Source organism: Pelodiscus sinensis, chromosome 3 (genome assembly GCF_049634645.1).
Source record: "Pelodiscus sinensis isolate JC-2024 chromosome 3, ASM4963464v1, whole genome shotgun sequence".
Lineage (NCBI taxonomy): Eukaryota > Metazoa > Chordata > Testudines > Trionychidae > Pelodiscus > Pelodiscus sinensis.
In genome coordinates, this window is record NC_134713.1 from 148,522,917 (window position 1) to 148,548,034 (window position 25,118).

Sequence of the window (25,118 nt, forward strand, 5' to 3'; positions counted from 1 at the left end):
TGCATAAACTGGGCGCCGCCATTTTTAAATCCCCGCTCGTTCGAACCCCGTGCCGCGAGGCTACACGCGGCACGAACTAGGTAGTTCGGACTAGGCTTCCTAGTCCGAACTACCGTTACTCTTCGTGGAATGAGGAGTAACGGTAGTTCGAACTAGGAAGCCTAATTCGAACTACCTAGTTCGTGCCGCGTGTTGCTGCGCGGCACGGGGTTCGAACGAGCAGGGATTTAAAAATGGCGGCACCCAGTTTATGCAAATGAAGCCCGGGAAATTCAAATCCCGGGCTTCATTTGCAAGTGCGGTATGCCTACATTACCCCCCTAGTTCGAACTAGGAGGGTAGTGTAGACATACCGTTGGGGATGTGGACATGCCTGTGTTCCTGCTGGGGGATGCAGCCTTTTCCGCCTTCCCCCTACAGCCTTGGCTGATGAAGCCGTACACGGGGCACCTCAACCCCCTCCTGGCAGGCCTTCAATTCCAGGCTCACCAGGGTCCGCATTGTGGTGGAGGGGGCCTTCGGATGCCTGAAAGCCCGATTTAAATGCCTCCTCACCCGCCTCGACCTTTCCGAGCACAATATCCCTCCTGTGGTGGCAGCATGTTGTGTGCTGCACAGTTTATGCGAGTGGTAGGGGGAGGCTTTCCTGCTAGCCTGGATGGCTGATCGCATGGCTGGCCAGTACACGCAGCCCCACACCGCTGCCATCTGGGAGGCCCAGCAGAGGGCTGTCCAGATCCGGGAAGCCTGCGGGCGAGCTTCCAGGTGGAGGAGGACTGAACTCTCCCTGCATGCCTCACTGGGGCCTTCTTGCACCCTCCCCTCCTTCCTCTTTCCCCTCCCTAACCCCCCTTCCTAATGTAAAATAAAAACACCTGTTTTGCCAAAAAATCCTCTCTTTATTGTACATAACTGGGTGGGGGAAAGGAGGAAGGAAGGTGGGAGAGAGGAGGGGGAAACCTGGGAGGAGGGAGCTCAAAGGGGGAGGAAGGGGAGGAAGGGAAATCTCAGGGTTGGAGGTCCTGCTGGCTCTCCTGTCTTGCAGCACTGCGGGTGCAGGTGTGGGGGCGTGTGGGTGTGGAGGGTGGGGCAGGAGAGATGGGGGGTGTGGAGGAAGCGGGATGGGAAGCTGGGGTGGGAGGAGGAGCAAGAGCTGGGGTGACTGCAGGGGCTGGAGCAGGAGGAGGCAGGAACCTGTCCACCAAGGTCTGGAGGTGGCCTCAGAGGGCTCGGCCCTGCTCCTCCAGTGCCTACAAGCTCCGCTGCCGCAACCACAGGTCCTCCCAGACCCAGTGGTCCTGGGTGCGGAGCTGGTGTTCCAGTAGCCTCAGGTGACGCTGCTGGTAGTCCTGCTGGCCCGGGTGCAGGTGGATTTTGCAGGCAGGGTGGTGCGCCCTGCAGGCCCAGATGCTGCGGCTGTGGTGAAACAAGAGCAGTGGTCAGTTCTCCCTGGGGACACAGTGGGTGAAACCCAGCCCCCCTCTGCAAGGCGAGGTCAGTATGTGGGGAACAGTCCAGGGCCCCTGCATGACACCCAGCTGCTGCTCCATGGTGGGCAAGGCCCAGGTGCACGGTTCCTGTGCTCCCTCTCCACCCCCCCATACACATAAGGGGAGCATGATGGCACTCACATGTGGAGCCCTCCCCGGCCTTGGATGACACAGCTGATGTCATCTGTGGGGTTCCTTGGGGATCCTGGGCAGGCTCCTTGCAGGCTCCTGGCTCTCGGCATCCTCCTCCTCCTCCGTGTCTGGGACGGGTCCCTCTGCCCCGGGGTCAATCACCACCCAGGGGGCATGGACTGCGTGAGCCCCCAGGATGTGGTCCCTGGAGTAGGCTGGCAGCAGGTCTTTAATCTTGCAGCGGACCTGCTCTTGGGTCCACGTGTCCTCTGGTGGCCAGGCTGGCAGCCTTGCGGCTGTAGACGGCTGCATTCCTGTGCCTAGTGCGGAGATCGTGGACGTTGGAGGCCTCCCCCCAAACCTCGATGAGGTCCACCATCTCTGCACTAGACCAGGCGGGCACCTGCCTTTTTCGGCCCCGTGCAGGCTCCTGTGAGCCGCCAGCCTGGTCCTGGGAAGAGGTGGAGGTCTGGGTGGCAGCAGGTGGCTGGCTCATCCCATGCAAGATGCAGGGTCTGCTGTCTGGATGCTGGCACAGGCACCATGGGCAGACCATGCCCCTTTAAGGGCTCCGGGGCTGGGAGTGGGGCAGAAGAGTTTTCCTGGTTTGGCCCAGAGTGGCCACCAGGGCAACCTGGGACGGGCTAGCCTCCAACTAGTTCGAATTAAGTAGCTACACAGGCCTTAATTCGAACTACAGGCAGTCCCTGGGTTACATGGATCCGACTTACATCGGATCCCTACTTACAAACGGGGTGAGGCAACCTGGCACTAGCTGCTTCCCCCTAGCAGACCAGGGAGACGCGAAGCTAGCGCCCCCCCCCCCCCCCCAGCAGACCAGGGAGACACGGAGCAGCTTTTCTCAACAGACACTTCATCTTGAGAATAAAGGACTGAGGGAAGTGAGGTGTGGGAGAATAAAACTGAGCTCTGGAGAAATGTTTGGCTAGAGTTTCCCCTACAATATGTACCTGTTCCGACTTGCATACAAATTCAACTTAAGAACAAACCTACAGTCCCTATCTTGTACATAACCCGGGGACTGCCTGTACTTAATTCGAACTAGGCATTACTTCTCGTAGAATGAGGTTTACCAAGTTCAAATTAAGCGCGCCGCTATTTCAAATTAAATTCAAAATAGCGGTTTGCATGTGGAGCCCCTATTAAAGTTAATTTAAACTAACAGCTGTTAGTTCGAATTAACTTTGTAGTGTAGACATACCCTTAGATTCTTTGAAGTCTTATAGAATTAATTACTTCTAAAGGAGAGAGTGTCTGGGCTGAAAGGTACCAGACAAGTACAATTGTATTGTAATTGTAAAGTACAAATGGCTTTAGCAACCTTTCACTACTCACTGGGCATCCAGCAAGCTGTTGAAATTGACAAGCTTAGGGCTGCCAACTACAGCTCACATGGCTATGGAAATGGGTGACAGACCAGCAAAACAACATACGAGTTTTACAGTGTTATTTTGCCCCCACATAGTAATGGGGATCACAAGATAGGCAGGTTCCATCCGAGAAACTCAAATCCTTTTGCAAGCATTAACTCCATATAGTCCATAATGCTCCTGAGACAAAGGGTATGGAAGGGCCATTCATCTCCACAGGATTTGGGCTCCTAACTGCTTTTGAGGATCTGGATTCAAGAGGCTGGATCAGCAGCTACTGTTCAAGAAGCTGAAAGTGGAGATGCAGCCTTTCATCACCAGCACATCCCATCCACCAACTCTTTCATCCATCCTCTGCTACCTGCACCAGCCACCAGTCTCCTCTTGTGCATGGACCGAATGCTCCATGCTTCTTAACCTAAGCAGGCTCATTATTGAAAGAGCAATTTGCAGGGTGGCTGCAAGCACTCCAGCAACGTGAACAGAAAGCAGCTTCCTGGTGTCTGCTCCCAAACTTTTACTTCATGCAACTTATATTCCTTCTCCAATTTCCAGGAAGGTTGCTTCAAGACAGTGAGGTTTTATGCAGTGATAGCTGTCAGGGAGGCAAAACACACTCACCATTTAACTTTGGGAGCAGGTTCCCCCTCAAAAGAATGGCTCATTTTCCAGTGGCCAGCTCAATTAACCACCTACTGTAAATGAGAGTGAGAGAGAGAATATAACATCCAGCAGCTTTGATACCCCCCTGGTTTGGAAGTTGTTCAAATGGAACCTGAATTCTCTGTCCTGTGCATTCTCAAAGAAAGCCTGCAGGTGGGGAAGGATCATTAAAATGGCACTGAGATACAGCCACACCTGGAAAGGGTCTACCCACTGCCTTCCACTCACCTGCATTTCAGCTGGAGGAGCGGGTGCTCAGGAGGAGCTCAGCGCCTCGGAGGACAAGATTCTGAGGCACAACAGTGCAATGGGGAAATGGCCAGTGATTTTTAAGGAGTCCTCTGAACATTCAATGTTTTTAAGGTGGAGATTTTCCAACATGCCTAAAGAACCTTGGGCTACGTCTACATTGGCAAGATTTTGCGCAAATATTTTTAATGCAAGAGTTTTTGCGTTAAAGTGTTTGTACAAGAGAGCGTCTACACTGGCATGTGCTTTTGCGCAAGAGATGTGCTTTTGCACAAGAGATGTGCTTTTGCACAAGAGATGTGCTTTTGCACAAGAGCATCCGTGCCAGTGTAGATGCTTTCTTGCGCAAGAAAGCTCCAATGGCCATTTTAGCCATCGGGCTTTCTTGTGCAAGAAATTCATGTTGCCTGTCTACACTGGCCTCTTACACAAGAACAGTTGCGCAAGAGGGCTTATTCCTGAGTGGGAGCATCATAGTTCTTGTGCAAGAAGCACTGATTTCATACATTAGAACGTCAGTGTTCTTGCGCAAGAACTCGTGGCCAGTGTAGACTCTCGTCCACTTTTGCGCAAAATCTTGCCAATGTAGACACAGCCTTGGAGTATAAGAACTGTTCACCTCTAACTCTCCCCACCCACAGAGCCTCAGATCCCAATCCTGCAAACACTGAGGGACGGGAGTAACCTACATATGCAGCTAATTTCACTGAATTCCACGGCGATACTTGTATATGGAAAGTTATGCAGGACAGATCATATTTCCAGGAGCAGAGCCTTATTTAGTAAATGTTTGTTGAGGGACACATTATTATTCACATGACCAATCCAATTAACTTTACTGGGCATAAGGGGGTCACTACGTGATCTTCAATGCCCGTCTGCTAACCACTGTAGCTTTGTTTGTTTAGGTTTTTTTTGTCTCTGTGTGTAATATTTACCTTTAAAGCACAGAAGAAAAGTTCTCACAATACATTTCACTTACTGGACATCCAGACCGGTGAGAGATACAATGAAAACAAAGTGTTATAGCGGTTGTGATCAATGCTGTGTGTGACCGATCACTACTGGAAAGTCTCAACCCCAGATAAAAATCATTGGGCCTTTTTTTTTTCAGTGATACATTTGAAACAACCCATGCTGTAAAGGAAACCTGTAATAGTGAGATAGTATGAATGAAAAATAAACACTTCACATGTTTTCAAACAAAGCAGAATAAAGGCATCTGCTGCAACAGGCCTTATAGTTGTATTATTGGAGAGTAGGTATTTCTCTAGGTCTGTGGTTTCTCTGAGAGAACACTGGCTTTTAGTTTAATATATTGTTATTAGATATGCTCTGTGAAGGCACCCAGAATCCTTGAGCAGCAGTAACTGAGGGTATGTCTACACTACCCCACTAGTTCGAACTAGCGGGGTAATGTAGGCATACCGCACTTGCAAATGAAGCCTGGGATTTGAATTTCCCAGGCTTCGTTTGCATAAGCGGGGAGCCGCCATTTTTAAAACCCCGCTGGTTTGAACCCCGTGCAGCGCGGCTACCTATACGAGGTGTACTGGTAGTTCGGAATAGGAAGCCTAGTCCGAACTACCTAGTTCGAGCCCCGTGTAGCCGCGCTGCACGGGGTTCGAACCAGCGGGGTTTTAAAAATGGCGGCTCCCCGCTTATGCAAATGAAGCCCGGGAAATTCAAATCCCGGGCTTCATTTGCAAGTGCGGTATGCCTACATTACCCTCCTAGTTCGAACTAGGAGGGTAGTGTAGACATACCCTGACAGATTACTCACTATGCATAATAAAGATCAGTGTTGGTATTAGTCTCCAAAAATGTATTATGAGAGGAACAGTGAAAATGGTTTTTGGACTTCAGCATCTGAGCCACTGCAAAGGTATCAGCAGAAACAACTCGAGGGCTTCATAGTCAACAGGACCATGTCAATGGTCATGGATTCCTTAGCAGGATGAGTACCCAAAACGTTCATGGACACAGTTTATAATGCAAACAGACTATGCTGACTATGCTTAAAGGAGATATCTTCTTTAAGAGGAAGTTTTCAAGTGATGGATCCTAGAGTAAAACAAATATCAAGTGTCCATTCCATCTGAAGAGAACAGCCATATAAGCTCTTATAAGATTCATACCGTGCACATCAGACAACAAACCAATGAGAGGAAATGTTATGTGCTTGGAATTGTTTGATAGAGTCTTCCCCTATCCAGCAGTGAGTCTTGAAACCACGTTATCCCTACTAAGAAGGAGGCAGAAAGAGCAGTCCCTTAACGTCAGTGTAAAGGAAGCAAGCAGCACATTTCCTGCACCCACTAGAAACAGGCCTTCCCTTTTAACTTTTACAAACTATTCATGTGAAAGCAGCACTTGTGAAAGATGCAGGCCTGGAGTTCTGGCTACAAGAGTCTTCTACTTGGCCACAGAATAGATGGCAGCTTTCCTGCAACGTACTATTGCTGTGAGCCAGTTGAGATGAAAGGTACAGTTCTGGGCTCTATACCCTTGTTTATTCTTTGACTCCTCTCTGCTAAAAGTGCCCCTGTGGGTACCTGCCAGGGGAATGTTTCCTTGTGTGTCGAAACCTGTTGTCTGGGAACTGCACTGGTGCCACCAGACTCATTTCTCATTGGCCTCTGTCAGTCACTGTGAACATGAGCTTCACTTAAACCTACCAGGTATAGCCAAAAGGGTCCATAAGCACTTTTACATCTCACCTAGGCTGGTCTACACTAGCCCCTTAGTCCAAAATTAGCCCCTCCCAGGTTAAATTTGTAAGCAACGCATCCAAACTACCAAGCCTGTTGTTCTAGAATACGGGGCCGTGGAACTCACATGCTGTAGTCCTGCTTTTCATGAGGAATAACGCTATTCCCAAACTTGTACGTCCAAAATAACGTTAGCGTGGACACGCCAGTGCCGCTAATTCAAACTAATTGGCCTCTGACAGGCCTCCCACAGCTCCCCAGAGTGCTTCCTGGGGCTCTGAGTCCGAGGTAGCGTGTCCACATTAATGGAGCCTGCCTCAGACTACGTTCGATTCTTCCCTGGGAGACATCCTGGGAGGTGGGTACCGGCTCCAGGGCCAGAATGACCTGTCTGGCAGGCATCATGTACATGTTGGTCTCCTCATCTTCCTTCCCCTCCTCCTGCACCTCCTCATCCTTCTCCTCATCCACAGCCATGCCCTCTGGTAGGCTGACAACAGACTTCTCCAGCCTGCATTCCACAATGTGGGGGAGGGGAAGGACTGCTCCCCCCCCCCAGGATGTGGTGGAACTGGTCCAAATAGGGTCATGACTGGGGTGTAGGCCTGCCTCAGCTCATGCGCAGCTGCTCCTGGGTGTGCATATGTAGACGCTCACCTTGTTATTTCAAAATAACAATGCAGTGTAGACATGCCCCCAGTGATCACTCTCCTGTCAGCCATTCCCAGATTCTGACAAACAAAGGCTACGGGCACCATTCCTACCCATCCTTGCTAATAGCCACTGATAGACCTATTCTTCATGAATTAATCTAGTTATTTTTGAACCTGGTTAAAGTCCTAGCCTTCACCACATCCTCTGGCAAGGAGTTCCACAGGTTTACTGGGCATTATGTGAAGAAATACTTCCTTTTGCTGTTTAAAACCTCCGACCTATTAATTTCAGTTGATGACCCCTAGTCCTTGTGTTATGGGAGAAAACAAATAATTTTCCTTATCTGCTTTCTCCCACTCCTTAGTCTCCTCTTTTCTAGCTGAAAAGCCACAGTTTAATTAATTTCTCCTCATATATCACCCGTTCCAAACCCCTAATAATTTTTGTTGCCCTTCTCTAAACTTTTTTCTAATGCCAAGATATCTTTTTTGAGATGAGGCAATCATATCTGCATGCAGTACCATGGGCTTACCACAGATTTATATAGAGGCAATAAGATGTCTTATTTTCTGTCTTATTTTCTATCCCATTTTAAATGATTCCTAACATTCTGTTTGCTTTTTTGACTGCTGCAACACATTGAGTGGATGTTTTCAGAGAACTGTCCACAATAATCCCAAGATCTCTCTCTTGAGTAATAGCTAATTTAGTCACATTTTGTACGTATAGCTGGGATTGTGTTTTCCAATATGCATTACTTTGTATTTATCAACATTAAAAATCATCTGACATTATATTCCCTGATCACCTAGTTTCATGAGATCCTTCTGAAACTCTTCACAGTCTGCTTTGGACTTAACTATCTTGAACAGTTTAGTATCATCACTTTTTATCCCATTCGACAGATCATTTATGAATATGTCGTATAGGATTGGTTGCAGGACAGATCCCTGCAGGACACCACTAGTTACCTCTCTCCATTCTCTCCCCCAACTAGGACCATGTCCTTCCCCTGGTACTTTTTCTTCGGTGAGTCCCATTTGCTTTTGGCATCAAGTTCTTGCTGCTGGTCTTCATTTTCAAAGCATTTTGTATTTCCGTTCCTGCTCACCTCTCCGGTCACATTTCTACCTACAACCCTTTCTTTAGTTTACTTTGCATCCACTCTGTTGCCTGCTCCTGCCTTTGGCTCTACCTGCTCCTATCTCAAAGGTGCCTTTCATACTGATCTTTATGCCTTCAATGACGTTCTAGGTCCCTATTGACCACACTCTCTTACTTCAAATTCCTCTTTACAATGCACTTCTGCAAATCTTTTCTGTGATAAACCATCCTGCAGCCCAGACTCTAACCACTCCCTTCCCATCATGCTGACTGTCCAGTTCCAAACACACAAGATTTATGAAATACTAAACTCACAAGCTGTCTTGCTTGTCAGAAGAAAACAAACTCTTAGGCCCTTTAATTGTACCTGACCTCACTTTCATTAGTTTTACACCAGTGTAACTCCACTAACTTCAATGGAGTTATTTCTGATTTATACTGGTGTAACTGAGATCAAAATGAGACCCTTTGCCACTGTTGTTGTTCCTCTACTCTATACAGATTTCAAAGTTCATGAGCCTGTTGTATACAGTGATGATGCCATGTCATAAATAAAATGCAAAGTGCTATGACAGCAGATTTCACTGCTCACTCTCCTTCCTCAGATACCAGAAGTCCTGGTGATAGCATACCAGTCAGGAAATAGCATCCTTGTCCCTCTGTATGAAGAATGCTATCCTAAACCCCATGGATTTCATGTGTGGGTGATGGAGACAGAGATTAGACGTGTGCTTGGAAGAGGGACATGATGGATTCAGTTACTTTACCTCTTAAGAAACCTTATCCAAATTTTCCTCAAAAGGTGTGTGTCCTTTTAAAGGTGAAATGAAAAACTAAAATGAAAATTGAGTGATGCTCCAAAATACAGCTTGACTGCCCCCATTTCCCAAGCGAAAGAGCAGGACGTGAAGAAATAGTTTTAACTTACCTCTTCCAGGTCAGTTCTCGTCCCTTGCAATGAGGTTTCTGATACCTTTGATGTCAGCGACTGATGCATTCTCGGATATGCTCAGGAAATGAAGTGTCACTGGCTTTAACAGAGGAAGAAATCTCAGAGATTATTTCTGCTTTGAATATTCCCCACAGCCTGAGAAATGTTGGGCATATAAAAACTCCGCATATTGCCTTTTTCCTTCAGTTTTTTTAGGTCTTCAGTAGAAATGTAAAAATTTTGCCAACAGAATATTTTACTGTTGGTAAAGTCATTAACATCAAAACTTTACCCAAGAATATGACTGCTTTGGTGTAATTTAATTTTGGGGAAAAAATTAAAAAGGCCAACAACTTCCATTTCAACCTTATCAGGATAGAGCATTTCAGTTTTCCATTTCTAAGGGTTTGTCTACACTTGTAGCCTATTTCGGAATAGGGCTGCAAATGTAAGCATTCGGAATTACAAATCAAGCCCGGGATTTAAATATCCCGTGTTTGATTTGCATCTTCCCGGACGGGTGCCATTTTTGAAATTTACAAGCCCGGAATAACTGCCCGCGTCTACACGCGGCAGTGAAATGGGCATTCAAATTAAAGCTCTATTTCGAACTACCTGTTCTTCCTCCTGCAATGAGGCAGTTATTCCGGGCTTGTAAATTTCAAAAATGGCGCCCGGCTGGGAAGATGCAAATCAAGCCAGGATATTTAAATCCCAGGCTTGATTTGCAATTCCGAATGCCTACATTTGCAGCCCTATTCCGAAATAGGCTGCAAGTGTAGATATATCCTATGTGACATTTTGTCTAAAATTCCATTTTCTGGCATATTATGTTATAAATAATAATATCAAGTTTTTTAAAATCAGAAAGAAACATTTCAAAATTATTGAAACAGATTTCTGAAAAGAAATTTCTTCTGAAAATGTTGTTCTGTGGGAAATATAAGCATTCTTTAATCTTGTACTCTTTGAACCAACAGTTGATTAATGTGCACTAGAGAATTTTCAGTGTGGCCCAGTAGCATCTACATACACCACTCCATGTGCAACCTGTTAATGCGTGCTAGAAATTACACCCTGGTAGTAAGAATTGCTGCACCGGGTAGACAATGCCTGGACCACATTGCAAAACAGCGGTTACTCAGCTGAAGTTAGGGGAGTTACACTGCTATAAAACCAGTGTAAGAGAGATCAGAGTCAGTCACCACATGTCTACAGTTCGGGTGAGAGTTGACCATGGCTGTTGCCACCAAACCAATATTAACGAAAGCAGGATCACAAAGGAAAGAATTTGAATAGTCAATATTCACAATTATCCTTATCCTCTTGTCAACTGGGACATTCTATAGAGACCATGGTACATATTTTTCCAGTGATGATGGTGCTTTTGATGAAGAGGACATGCTTAGAACCACTTTGCAAACCAACAGCATTGTCACCTAAGTGCTTCCAAGCAGGAGAAATAGCTGAATGTTGGTGGTACTCAAATGAGTTACATAGTCTGCAGGGTGTATAGACTATACAAGTTCCCCCATTGAGGGAAAGACTAATCTACTGAGGGGCAGAAAGGACTAGGTCCAGATGGGTAAAACTAAATCCAGAGGTTGATTGTGAAATCTGACAGAGGGCCAAAGAAACTGTGTCTAGCACAGTTTGTAGTGTGAGTTCATTTTATTGTCTAATTTGAATTATCCAATTGCCTCCCTCAGCCCAATACGATATCTGAGACAAAAACACTTAGGGTCTGACTTTTCAGGGGTATTGAGCATCCCCAGGCCCATGAACGGGGGTTGCAAATGGGGCAGTTGCCCCATGGTCCCGTGATTCAAAGGTGACAGGCCCTTTAAATTGCTGACAGAGGACCACACTGCATGTTCCAGGCAGCACTGAGGGCTGCCTGGGGCCTGGCAGGGTGTGCTCTGGACAGCTGCCCTCAGCCCGTCCCTTCCAAGAGCATGGAGCCATGCCCTCCACCTTGCCCAAGGGACTACAGAGGCTGTTGGCACCCCTGAGCATCCAGGAGTCAGGCAACCAGGCTGGGAACAGAACAAGTCCTGAGAAGATAAAACAATTTCTCTACAAGACACCAAAGGCTGAATAAGGACTAATCTATTGAGGGGCAGAAAGGACTAGGTCCAGATGGGTAAAACTAAATCCAGAGGTTGATTGTGAAATACACTTCTGCCCTTTCCCTATTAATGAATTCCATAAGGGACACTTACATGGGAAATGAAATGGCTTCTTTGTGTGGCTGAAAGAAATAATCCCTGTTATCTTAAGGAAGGCAAGAACCTGGAGGAAGATTTCAGCCCCTTTAAACAAGACAGAGAACCTTGCAATCTCTTGATATAATTCTGAGCCAAGGAGCTGCCTTATTCACCAGATCTACTCCTTTACTAGAATGGGGGAGCCAAGCCACCTGCAGCCTGTCGCTTCTATTGGACTTCCCCAGAGCACACTGAGGGTATGTCTACACTACCCCGCTAGTTCGAACTAGCGGGGTAATGTAGGCATACCGCACTTGCAAATGAAGATCGGGATTTGAATTTCCCGGGCTTCATTTGCATAAGCGGGGCACCGCCATTTTTAAATCCCAGCTCGTTCGAACCCTGTGCTGCGTGTAGCCGTGATTCTCAGTGCCGGGCTGCCTCCATGCAGCTGCAGCGCAAGGAGGTAGAGTGCCGGCAGATGCCAGGACGCTGGCATGACGCGGCCCCGCCAATTTTAAAGGGCCGCAGCAGCTCGGCTCTGGCTGCGTGTCCCCGGCAGCTGGCTGCGGCATGAGGCGGAGCCAGGCCCCACCCCACCGGCTCCAGTCCTGCCACGGCCCCAGCCCGTCGCCAGCGAGAGACTGCTCCCTGCCGACCACCTGGCTCTCTGCGCCCGCCCCACACCCCATCTGGCTCCCGCTGCCCATTTCCCACGTCGCCTCTGCACCCTGCACCCCGGATCTCCTGCTCTCCCTCTGGCTCTGCGCCACCCTTGCACCCCACACCCTGCTCCCCCCGATCCCTGCTCCCCCCCAGCTCTGTGCTGCCCATTCCCTGAACTGCCCCTAGACCCCGATCCCTCTGCCCCTCCCGTTCCCTGCATCCCATTCCCCGTGCCTCCACCACACCCTGCACACTGCTCCCCCCGATTCCTGCTTCCCTCTGCCTCTGTGCCTCCTGTTCCCCGTGCCACCGCTGTCCCCCCCACACACTGTTCCCGGCACCCCTCTAGCTCTTTGCTGTCCCTGCACCCTGTTTCCTCTGTGGGTTGGGAGTGAGGGGTGCTTGTCCATAGGGAGGGGCTGGACAGGGCTAGGAAAAGGCTTCTGCGACCCAGCAGCGAGTGAAAGGGGGAGTTCACTTGAAGCACCTTTGCCTTTATGGAAAAAAATGAATGAAAATGCTATTTTCTATTTATAGAGCTAAAATGCCAGGACAAAAATGAAAACAAACAAAAAAACCCCATTGCAAAATGCAAACGTGTAAAAGACAACAAAAAGGGGGGAGGGAATGTTTTGCTTGGCCCTGGGGGAGGGGAAGTGGCTGGGCTGGGCTGTGGGGAGGGGAGGGGAAAAATAAGGGAAGGGGCTTGTGCTGAGGGGAGGGGAGGGGATCAGGAGAAGAAGAAGAAGAAGAAAGGGGAAGGCGCCAAGGGACAGGGGTGCAGGAGAGACAAATCCCAGGGGGCCAAGTGCAGACAATGAGGAAAAGGGCAGGAGGGGAGGTGTCAGTGGGAGAGGGGAACAGGGTGATGCTGGGAGAGGAGAGGGTAAGGGCACTGGGGCCTAGAGGGAGGAGTGGGAGGTGCTGGGAGAAGGCTTGAAAGAAGGGGTGGGCATGAGGAAGGTGGGGACGGAGCAAAGCATGTGTGAGGTCACAGGGGCATGAGGGGAATGGGGACAGAGGGTGCTGAGGGGGTGGGTAGCAGAGAAAAGGAGGGCAAAGGGGGCACAGGCAGTGAGGGAAGGGGGAGGAACCAGGAGAGTGCAGGTGCCAGGAGATTCTGGGGGTGAAGCAGAAGGGCAGACACCTGCAGGAGAGGGACCAGCACCAGAGGAGAGAATCAGGGCAGGTGTATAGAGGGAGGTGTTAGGAGAGGGGATGAGGAGGGGTAGCTCACATGATCAGAGTGGGGCTACTGGAGGAGTGGGCACAGGGGGCAGAGAAGGGCTGGAGGAAGGGGGCAGGTCTCAGGAAGGCTGAGGGCAGCGAAAAGGGCAGGAGTCAGGACAGCAGAGGAGGGTGACGGGTTGGGGGGCTGCAGGCACCAGGGGAGCTGATGGAGCAAGGGGAGGAGACATGGCAACAGAGGGAAAAGGTAGAAGTTTAAAAGCTATTTATTAATAACTTGGGTGATATTTATTAAGAACATATTAGTAATTACTGTTCTTATTCTTATTAGGAATTTATGCCCATTAAAAAACCCACTTTTGGGGGCGGGGCGGGGAAGATTGTGAGTCCCTTTTTTGTCTGGTGAATAGGGTTTTCCATAATTTTTCGAGCCCTGGTCATTTGAAATCAATACGAGTTAAGGCTGCTGTGAAAAATCAGACCATCTGTGAAAATCAGGCCACCAAGTTAAGATACCTAACTTTAGTCACCTTTGACTTAGTCATCATCGCTGTTCCAGCACTTAGTCATCTGTGCCCCAGTGTTCCCTCTGGCTCTCAGATGAATTTGCACACAGCCCTATATTTCAAGTAACATGTACTCCTCCATCAGTATGGGCAAACCCAGGGAGATGGTTGGTTAAGGTACACACGACAAACAGTTGCCTTGGTCCTCTGAGCAATGGGGTTTCACAATCAGCCCATCTCCTCTCCCCTTCGTGGGAGCTCAGCTCACAACATTTGATACTCATTTTTACAGTCAAATTTTTCCACAGGAAATTGCAATTAAAACTAATTTAACTGAAATTTTCTGAGGAAAAAGAAAAAGATTTTTCTGAACTTTTAATAGCCCAGTTATAACACCATTTAAAAATATGGGTGTAGGTTATAGTGAAGTTTTTGTGTTTGGGATTCTTTGTGTGTGTATGTATATAGCTTCATATTTGTTGAACTCTCAAGAAAATCATAGGCTACATCTACACTGGCATGATTTTCCGAAAATGCTTTTAACGGAAAACTTTTCTGTTAAAAGCATTTTCGGAAAAGTACGTCTAGATTGGCAGGATGCTTTTCCGCAAAAGCAGTTTTTGCAGAAAAGCATCTGTGGCCAATCTAGACGCGATTTTCCACCAAAAAGCCCTGATCGCCTTTTTCACGATCTGGGCTTTTTGCAGAAAACACTACTGTGCTGTTTACACTGGCCCTTTTGCGCAAAAGTCTTTCGGAAAAAGACTTGCCCAAACGGGAGCAGCATAGTATTTCCGGAAAAGCACTGACGATCTTACATGAGATCGTCAGTGCTTTTCCGGAAATTCAAGCGGCCAGTGTAGACAGCTGGCAAGTTTTTCCGCAAAAGCAGATGATTTTGCGGAAAAACTTGCCAGTCTAGACACAGCCCTGGTGTTTGGGTATTTTATATCTATGTATTTACATAGTTTTAACAAATTTTCAAATCCTTGCCATGTAATATCAAAACCAAAACAATGATCATTACAACAGTGAGCTTTTCTTTAGGTAAATATTATAGCACTATCAGATCTTACTATATATCAGGGTGTTACCATATTACTGAGCCTTTTTACACTTTCCAGGATGAGCTGTTTCTGTTGAGCTTATTATCCTGATAACACATATTCATCAAATCAGACATGTCTGTCAAATGTTCATATTAAAAAAAAATTGATGAGGTGTGTTCTTTCTTGTAGGAAAAGAATCTTACGTTTTAAGCACTGTTTGGCAAAGAAAAAGAAAAAGAAAATCTTGCAAGGAGTTTGGTTTTAACCATTAATTTGCTTGGTAAATCTATTCTGTTATTTTTAAATGTCATGTGTAGTAAGGATTGCCTGCCTTGATATATCTCTCAATATAAAAACAAAGGCCCGGTAACATTTCATAAAAGATCTCTTTCTTAAATAAATGCTGCTAATGCAAACAAATCTCTCACCAGCAAAGAGGGACAAATGATAGCAGCATCTTAAAGGACAAGGTAAGTGATCTTGCTCATCAGTCAGATTGATCTCAATATTCCAGAGGTGATTGGACACAACCATCAGCAGACTGTAGCTGGTTGTGGAGCAAGCTATTCAGACACCAATGGAAACTTTCCAGCAGCCAGCAAAACACTCACATGATTCTAGAAGGAAAAGTGTATTACCAAACTCAGCATCTGTGCTTTGCAGCTGCCAAGTAGCCTCCATGTGTTGTTACAGCTGTTGAATCTCCTGCTAAGGAAGACAGAACAGAAGGATGAAATGAAAGCAGCATCAAGCATGTTCAGCTATGGGCAAATGGTGCCAAGCAGGTATTTAAGTTACATGCATGCACAAGCTAAGCCCTCTAAGCATGTGAACTCACTGCTGTTTACCTGCTGGACTCACAAGGAAGACTAATCATGTCTCTAAACCACTAGGCAGTTTTCAAGCTCTTCTAAATACATGATCTACTGAAACCCTGTGAAGTAATATGCAGAGCTATATCCAATTTTGTGAATTTGGTCAAAATAGGATGGAGACATCAGATATGGGGGTGTAAGTTTGCATGCGAAGTTGAGAATTTAGTAACAAAAAGACAAAATGGAAACAGTAAAAAGCGGCTGTTTTTGCGCAAAATCTTGTCAGTCTGATACACCCTGATTGTATTAGCCCTATTCTTTGTTTTGCTTACACATAAGCTTTCATATTTTACACACAGAAATATTCATCTAGGTTATAATCTTACTAAATTCATACATTGGTGGGCTTTGCTCTGGTCTGTTAGTTTCCAGTTCAGCAACACACATGCTTTAAGTATGTAATTAAGCCCATCTCTATTCATCAAAGCACATAGGGCTCACTGAAGTCTGTGGAAAGTTTTCTGCTGAATTGGGTAAGCTTTGGGTCATAGTCTGTAGAATGTGCCTAAGTTTAACTATGACTTCCACTGAAGTCAGTGTTCCACTGAAGCCAATCTATGCCCTTGGGAGAGTTCTATAGAAATCTCTCTCAGATGTGCTGTTAGTTACTCCGGGTGGCCTTTTTTCGAAAAGTGGCCTTTTTTGGAAAAAAACCCTCAAAAAACCTATACCTGCATCTAGACTACCGCCACGTTCTGTCAACAGTAAGTCAACAGAACACAGTGGTTTTGTCGACAACGGTAAACCTCGTTTTACAAAGAAGAATGCTTTTTTCAACAGAGATCTGTCGAAAAAAGGTGCGTGTGGACGCAGGAAGCCAGTTCTGTAAAAAAAAAAAAAAAAAAAAAAAAAAGGCCTCCAGGAAGAAGCCCTGGTGGACAGTCTAGCCTTTACATGTAGAGCACCTCTGTGGTTCCTGACTTCGGCCTCTTAAAGGCACAGGCACCCAGAGAGGCCTTACTGTCCGGCAGCTAGCCAGAGCACCCGTGCCAGCCATGTCCCAGCCTCAAGGCCCCTCTGGCCCTTCTCGGGACAGAGAAGGACCCACTCAGGGGCACCAAAAGGTGGGCACCAGCCTGGTCAGAGCCAGAAATAAAAAACCTGCCGGAGCTCTGGTTCCAGGGAGAAGCCCTGCAAGCCCTGCAGCCACGCCGCAGGAATGCAGACATATATCGGCACATGGCCCAGGGACTGACCACCAAAGGGCATCACCCCCTTTTGGGCATCACCCCTGCACCATGGCACAAGTGAGGGCCAAGGTCAAAGAGCTGCGGCAGGGATATGCCAAGGCCCGAGACCAGAGCTCCCACTCCGGAGCAGCCCCAGAGAGCTGCCCTTACTACCAGGAGTTGAAGTAGATCCTGGGCAGTGGGGAAGCCCAGACTCCACTGCATGTAGTGGAGTCCGGTTTACCCCACCACATCGTGGACCGACCCTTGAGGGAGGAAGACGAGGCAGAAGAGCTGCACCAGGAGGAGGAGGAGGAGGAAGAGGAGGCAGCAGGGACCGTCTCTCAGGAGCCGGTCCTCCAGACCCCAGAGGCCTCCCAGGTGTCCGTGGATATCGGGGAGGGAACATCAGGTGAGTGCTTTGAGGGGTCACCACACACGGGCAGGTTGGCAGTATGGGGGGTCATCTAGTCCCATTGCCACTGTGGGGCGCCTGTGAGGCTTTCAGGCTGCTGCCCAACTCACACATGGTGTCATGTGGAACACCCCTGAGTCTCCTGATGGAAGGAGAGTCCCTGACAGCGATGGCTTGCCCTCGGGGACAGCAGGGGTGCACACAGACATTGATTGTCTCCTCCTCTTTTCCTCCACAGCCAGACCCTCTATCGAACAGGGGAACACCACACCCGCCCTACCACCATCCCGGACCCTTGGCACCCGCAGGCACTGACAAGTCTACATGGACCTGCTGAAGGACCTGAACAGGACCCTCCAGCAGAGGATGGAGGCAGAGGCCGAGTAGTGCAACAGGCTGCTGGATGAGCTGGTACAGCAGCACGCTTCCATCTGTGCCACTATGCTGGAGGTCGTAGCCTTGCCTGCCCCTGTCACGGGCACCACTCCTCCTGCATGACAGGCCCCTTTCTCCCCCAGTCCCTCCTGCTCCTGAGCCCTCACAGGCCCAACAGCTGCCCCCCTCCTGCCCAGGCCAGGTCTGGCTCTCACTCCACCCGATCCCAAAGGCATGGCGATACCAGGACGCAGGAAGGTGGCAGGACCCTGCGATCAGGGAAACAGCGGCCTACTTTAGCCCCCTCCCCCTCCAGATTTTCAGTCCCCTACCACTCCAGTTAAAGGACATTTCAGTTATGTAACAAAATCTTTATTTTTGAGTGACAGATTTACATTGTTTATAAACAGTTGAACAGTAAGAAGAGAAAGGTGATTTATACTCAGTCTGCACCTGTTCTGTACTGCTACTGTTTCTAATAAAAAAAAATCTGTTTACAAAGAAAACTGGGTCTATGTCTTCTTAATGGGAAGAGAGTGAGGGTTGTGGAGGGAAAGGTAGAGGTGGGCCAGGCCAACCCCCCCCATGGGGGAGGCCCTGGAGAGAATCAGTGGGCTCCTTCTGAGAATCTCTCTCTCAGGGCCTCTCGGATTTGGACACCAGACTGGTGAGCCTGGCAGATGGCAACTGTCTGGGGCTGCTGAAATTGCCTCTCCTCGCCATCAGCACCTGTTCCCTCATCCCAGCAGGAAGGCCTCCTCCTTCCTTTCCACCAGGTTATGGAGGATGCAACATGTGGCCACCCACCTCCGTGATGTTGCATTCGCCCATCTCCAGGCATGTGAGGAGGCAACGGAACCTCCCTTTCAGCTGGCCGAAGGCACATTCCACCTGGATGCGAGCCTGGCTAAGATGCATGTTGAAAAGCTCCTCACTCACATCCAGGTGGCCGGTGTAGGGCTTCATGAGCTACAGCATCAGTTGGCCACTATGCACACTGGCATCTGCACATCCCCGAGCGTGAGGTGCTGCTGTGGGAAAAATGTTCCTGCCTGCAACCTGTGGAACAGGTAGGAGTTACGGAATATGCGGGCATCATGTGCCCGCCCCGACCACCCAACACAAATGTCCATAAAGTGTCCCCATCGGTCGACGAGGGCCTGCAGCATGATGGAATTGTAACCTTTCCTGTTTATGAACTGGGCTGCTCGATGCGGTGCGCAGATTGTGATGCGTGTCCCATCAAGGGCTCCTCCTCAGTTTGAGAAGCCAAGGGCGGCAAACCTGGCAATGACGTTTTCCAGGTCCTCTCGCCACCTGCAGCACCAGACAAATAGACAGACAGAAACCAGGGAGTTAGACAGGTTACTTAAGAACCTCCCCTCCCGCCGCCACCGATTCACCCATCCCCTTGTCAGGACACCCCCTCTCCCCACATCAGTGCAGGGGTGGCCAAGGAGTGGCCTTCGAGTGCCACTCCATCCCCCACTCCCTCTTGCCCTTGCTTGGCAGTCCCCCTTTCTCAACCCTCTCACTCAGCAGGGCCTGTCCCCTGAGAGTGACTTACCTCCATCAAGATGGCCCTGACGGTAGACCTCCCCACACTGGTGTCCCACGGAGCGGTAGCTGTCGGGGGTGGCCAGCTTCCACAGGGCGATTGCGACGTGCTTCTGCAGGGGGATGGCAGGCCGCAGGTGGGTGTCCTGGTCTTCCAGAGCAGGGGTGAGCCAGACACACAGCTCCTGGAATGTGGCCTTCCACATCCAGAAGTTGTGGAGCCAGTGTTCGTTGTCCCAGAGCTGCATGATGAGCCAGTCCCACCATTCCGAATTCATTTCGTGCCTCCAAATCTGCCTGTCCCCAAAAAAGTTTGGGGGCAAGGACAGAGCTCCTGCATCCTGAAGGAGGGTCTCCTTGGTGCAGTCTGGGTTCATATGGAGCAGGAGATTCATGACAGAATCATGCTGCACTATGGCAGCGTGGGGCCATCGCCTGCGCTGGGGCAGCTCAGGCTCCATGACCAAAAACACACTGAAAAGCAGAAAGAACCCTGCAAATAAACTGCTGTGGTGTCTGAGGAATCAGGGCAACCAGAGAAAGCACTGCAGAAGCTTTGCTTTCCCTCTAGGAGGTAGACAAGCCAGAAGTAGGAGCAGAGCAACAGCTGTCTAGGGGGATCCCTTTAAGCTCGCATCTCTGCAAAGGGCATACAGCAACACCTGGTAATAAAGGCTGCCTCCATGCTCTGCCAGAAGCACTTCCGGGTGCCTTCTTTTTTCAACTGCTGAACGCTCTTTTTGGAAAAAGTGGATCAATTTTTCAATCTGCACAATGTAATCTAGACGCTCTTTTTCGACAGAGGCTTTTTCGAAAGATGCTGTCGAAAAAGCCACTTTTGAAAAAGGCGTACAGTCTAGATGTAGCATCTGTGAGTTGTTCTCTTCTTTCAAGACATTATTAAATCAACAGACTGGGCCAGTATTGGGGACATTGTTATTTCAGGCACCATCATTTGGAGAGAATGCAAAACTGAGGTAAATATGGAGTCACAAGAGAGGAGGAATTAGTTTATTTGGGTATCTACATCCTCCCTGCCTGAGAGTTGGTATAGATGTCAAAGGCAAATAAAGGAGAATACAAAGATACTATGGACTTTTTGGATGGATCTGGTCTTGAAGGTCTCTCTGCAATATTGTGGGAAGAAGGCTGAGACTTTCACGCATGGAAACTTTTTTTTTCATTTAAAACCAAATGAATAAGTAACCTATTTGTTTCTAAAGAGACAAAGTGTGATTTCATAAGGCCATTCTCTGAAGCAAAGGTATTCATGTACTATAGCAAGCGGTATTGTATTAGAAAATGTTTTTAATGGCGTTTAGTGATTGAAAGCAAGATGCAATAGCTTTGCAACAAAGAAGCTTATGATGAAGGTCCTCTGTAATAGCTTTTATATTACTGTAAATCACAATGCTTATGGTTTACTTTTTATTAATGCAAATGAAGTGCAAATCAAATGAAAGCTGAGTGTCTATCAACAGGTTGTTTTAAATAGCTGAGAATATATGTATATTTTAGCTTTTAACAGGATTATTTTTATTTTAAATAGTTGTAATGTTTTTATCCCTGTAATAGTGCTGGAAGGCCACAAGATGAAAGTAATTTTTAATTCATGCTTATAAGACATGGGTATTTGGAAACCATTAGAAACTGACTTTTTTTCCCTCTCCCTTTTAATTTTGATTCTTTCACCAGAGATGCCAAGACTAATGCTGTCATGACAGATGGGGAGAGTGCCACTGTACAAAACTTACTGAAGCAGTGTCATTACCACACAATACCTTCAAAATATGGCCAGGGAAGTGTAATTTGTTTGGAACAGTGTCCACTATATAAAAACTAAAGCCCTAATTCTGTTCTTGTGTGCTGCATTCTGCTCTTGTGTGCTGCTCTTGTGTACTGCATATGTTCTAGTGACATGGGAGCTTTGATTATAATGTATGAAAAATAAAACTAAACAAAATAGCACCAAATGACTTGTGCATTTGCAGTAGTGTGAACAACCCAGGTGAGGCACATCTTTTTATTGGGTGCAAGACTCCAAGGTCTTCACATGTCCCTAATGGGCTGTAAATACATTTTTCTCCCAGTATTCATTCTGCTTTGAGACAATGCATATTAAAATATATTTTCATGACAAAGATACATACTTTGATACACTAGGATCTCATCTTCAGGCATGCAGAATCACTCAGAATTTGTAATTGTCAGTGACCCCACAAGAAAAAATATTACCCCTTCCTTCCTCCCCCCACACTATTGTTATCAACATTTTAAAAATACTGTAAATGCTTGAGAGGGGTAGCCGAGTTAGTCAGTAACAGGAAAAACTTAAAAAACAACAAATAGTTTGGTAGCACTTTAAAGACTAACAAAACACGTAGCTGGTATCATGAGCTTTTGAGGGCACGGCACACTTCTTCAGATGACCAGAGTATAATATGTCCAGATCCAGGAATAAGTAAAGGAAGGAGGGTGGGGGATGGAGAGGGCAGAAGGAAAAAGGGGAGGTCCACTTAAGGTATGTCTACTACAGCTATGGTATTTACAAAGGGGACATTACACTTCTGGGTGTAGTATAGACTTGGCCTTAAGCCATCTTTTTACCTCACAATAAATCTTACAGGGGCAGAGGGAGAACAAGCTTCCTACAATGCTTTGCAATGGGCTTCACCACTGACCCTGAAGATCCTTTCCAGGGGTAGCAATTAGATATCTCTACCAGGGATAGTTCAATCTCCAAGCTCATTCAGGGCCTGATGCAGGGCCTATTCACAACAACAGAAAGACTCTTGTTGACTTCAGTTGGCCTTGGTTGAGACTTTTGACCATTTGCCTCTCTGTTGAGCCTTTCTACAGGGATAAATACAGTAGCAATTTTTGTTATGTGGTGCTTTTCCTTGAAAAAACTAGAGAGACATCATTAGCTCACTTCACAGAAGCCACCACCTCCCTTCAGCTGTCGGTTGCTACCACCCTTCTGGCAATTTAGAACTGTAATACTTCATATTCTATTACTCATCTGCTGAGACGACGCAGCCCCCTTCTCTCCCTACAGTCAGTTGTTACCCACCTTGCATTCTCTAAAACTTCTTTAGATACCTGAGAAATTTTAGCCACCTGGTATAAAAAGGAAGCCAAACTGACTAAGCGAGACAGAGGGGAAGAAAATTAGACCTGTAAGAGGAAGCGTGATCAAACAATAGCAGAAATGAAGAACACCTGCCTGATCTAAGTAACTGTTATTGCCACTGGCAGTAAAAGAGAGAGGAACTTTTATTTGTTGGACTTTCTTAATGAAAGGTGAGAGCCTGAGGCAAAGGACACTGCCCAATGTACTCCAGGGTGAGTGTTTTGCTGCTGGTGCATGCTTAATGCTGGGTCACTTCCCTCTTTTTATTAAAAGTGTCTTTTCTAAACATTGACTCAGTGCTTGTTCAAGGGGAAGTATTGCCTCTTAGAGGTACACAGGGCTTTAATTTTCCTCGATTACTGGGTGGGGCCACTTCTGTGTTGTATTGTTAAAAAGGCATGCCTAGATATTGCACCTGGCCCTTATCGCTCCTGACTGTGTCTGGCAGAAGGCTTACATATAGATTAGATGGTTGCAATAGTCCATTCTGGCATCAGAAATATGAATCTAGGGAGAAAAGTACCTCAACCTATCTGGATTTCTGAGTGCGAAGCAAGCAGATGACAGTGCAATGGTGCTGATATTTGTACTTAACCAGAGTGGGTTGGGGGGAAACTACATGTTTAAAAGATAGTTCTTTTACAATTAACTTTATTCTAAAGTTAATACAAATAAAGCTTATAGCTAGAGAATTGTTGCAGATTGGACATTTGTTCTTTCCCCTGGAAGTTTTATTTAAGGCACATTCTCCAGACTGGAGGAGCTCCTGTTTTACCATTTTTGTTGATTACTTGCACAGCTTGGGGGTAGGAAAGATGATGTCCTGTGTCCTCATACCCAACCAAACCTATCCACCCTCCACACACACACACATATGAGACCCCAGAAAGGGGGTTCAAGGAAAGCAAGGAGAGCCATTCAGAAGAGACAGATGGCTCCCAATTGTACAAAGGCAGTTCAGTATAGACCCATAAGCCATGTATGGAATAAGAGGCAATCCGGTCCCTAGTTATCATGGAGTCATTCGACAAGCATTGGAATTCTTAGCATATTACACCCCTTATTTTGGAGTCCCGACACATTTTTTTGTATTAAAGAAAATTAAAGGATAAAATGTTAGTTTAAGGTAAGTTAAATTTTTAACCGGACAGTGGCTCTTTAACATTTTATTTGTATAAGTCTCTGACTGACCCCACTGGAATGCTAATGTAATCTGGTTCTTTAAATATCTATTAGAGTTATCAGGTGTACGTTTTTGATTAACATTTGATGGCTGCTTAGTTTGCTAAGAGCTCGCATAAATTTTCGGGAGGGCTATTTCTGAGCAATATAAATATGGGAGATCCCTTTTGTTAAGGAGCGAGATTAATCACTTCAGCACCTAGTTCTTCCACACCTTTACACCAGAAGATATATTGCTGAACTGTCGACAACATGGTGTAAAAAATTACTATCTCCAACTGCTTACGCACCACTCATGTTTGAAGGAGATAGGGCTGAGCTGGCATGGTGCGCTGACAATGCACTGTCACCTCCTTGAGAACTTTATAAAACTTTCCATCTGGAGAGAGTTCTGATGATCATTTATAACATCTTCTCATGTTGATTTCCCTCCCCTCCTGCACCCTGGTTTTTTGGACTAGACTGTGCACTTAGGTGTAGGCCTGTTGAAAACATTGTGTGTGAACTGTCCCAGCCCAGGAGAAGACATGGGAGTCACAGCAGCAGCACAACACCCATTCTGAGTCAACAGCATATCACTTGGTTGTTCTTATTGAGGCACGGAGAGCTTGTGTTTTACACCAACATTGTTTTGTTTAAAGTTTCTACAATACAGCCCACCACATCCTGCTCTGGCCCCTGCAATCCAGAATCCCATGTGACCTCTGTGTGCCCCACCCTCAATCCATATCTATACACAGCAATGCCAGCAACTCTCCACTTGCTTGCACCACCTCCGTGTCAGCACAGATGAGCTGGCTGATGCATCGGGAGTGATAGAGAATCATAGAAATCATAGAAATGTGGGGCTGGAAGGGACCTTTAGGGTTCCTTGACAAGGGGATGTGGATAACTCTGGGACAACAGGGGTTTAAAAATCGAATTCATAAGTGACATGAGGAGCTAGACAACAGAAGCAGCAAACAGAGGAGTTTTTTTGAGGGAGTTTAAAGAGGGAGCATTAGGGCCTGATACACCTAATAAACATTCTCTAAACTTAGGCCAATAATCCTCCCTCACAAAAAAAACCCCAAAAACCACAAACAATGAACAAACAAATGAAAACTCTGCAGGGGTAAAAGCAGGCAGAAGTACAGCAGCAGAGTGGGAACTACCCAGTTTGTTGCACTGCATACAGCATGTATGATTACTTGCCTTGTGGGCAGGTGGCATATATGTGCATTCAGGCAAACAGGTCATGGCTCTCAGGGGCCTAGCATGGGCTCTTAAGAGCAGAGTGGTTGACCTGGAGACAGGGACGTATCTAGGGGAGATTTTCACAGATACAGTCAAGCCATCCCACCCGCACTCTGACAGCCTCTGTACCACTGAGCAGGATGATATTTTTGCTGAAGGAGAATACTTCCTGACACTGAAGGTATGGAAAGCCTTGGCACTCCAGAAGGGGAAGATTATAGAATAGTTATCCGAT

General features: G+C 47.2%; 1 long non-coding RNA gene across 2 annotated transcripts in view; it reads right to left on the reverse strand.

Annotated features, from left to right (window-relative positions):
* Positions 1-347: 347 nt before the first annotated feature.
* The window catches only part of LOC112544552 (uncharacterized), a 97,211-nt gene continuing 72,440 nt past the window's right edge, over positions 348-25,118 (reverse strand). The window contains exons 2-5 of one of the 2 annotated variants that reach the window (XR_012902926.1): positions 15,580-15,649; positions 9,323-9,425; positions 3,635-3,708; positions 348-1,416 (exon numbers count right to left, since the gene is read on the reverse strand). This is a non-coding gene — a long non-coding RNA (uncharacterized LOC112544552). Of the gene's footprint in view, positions 3,709-9,322; positions 9,426-15,579; positions 15,650-25,118 lie in introns of both variants that reach the window. The other variant, XR_012902925.1, reaches the window with a different exon arrangement.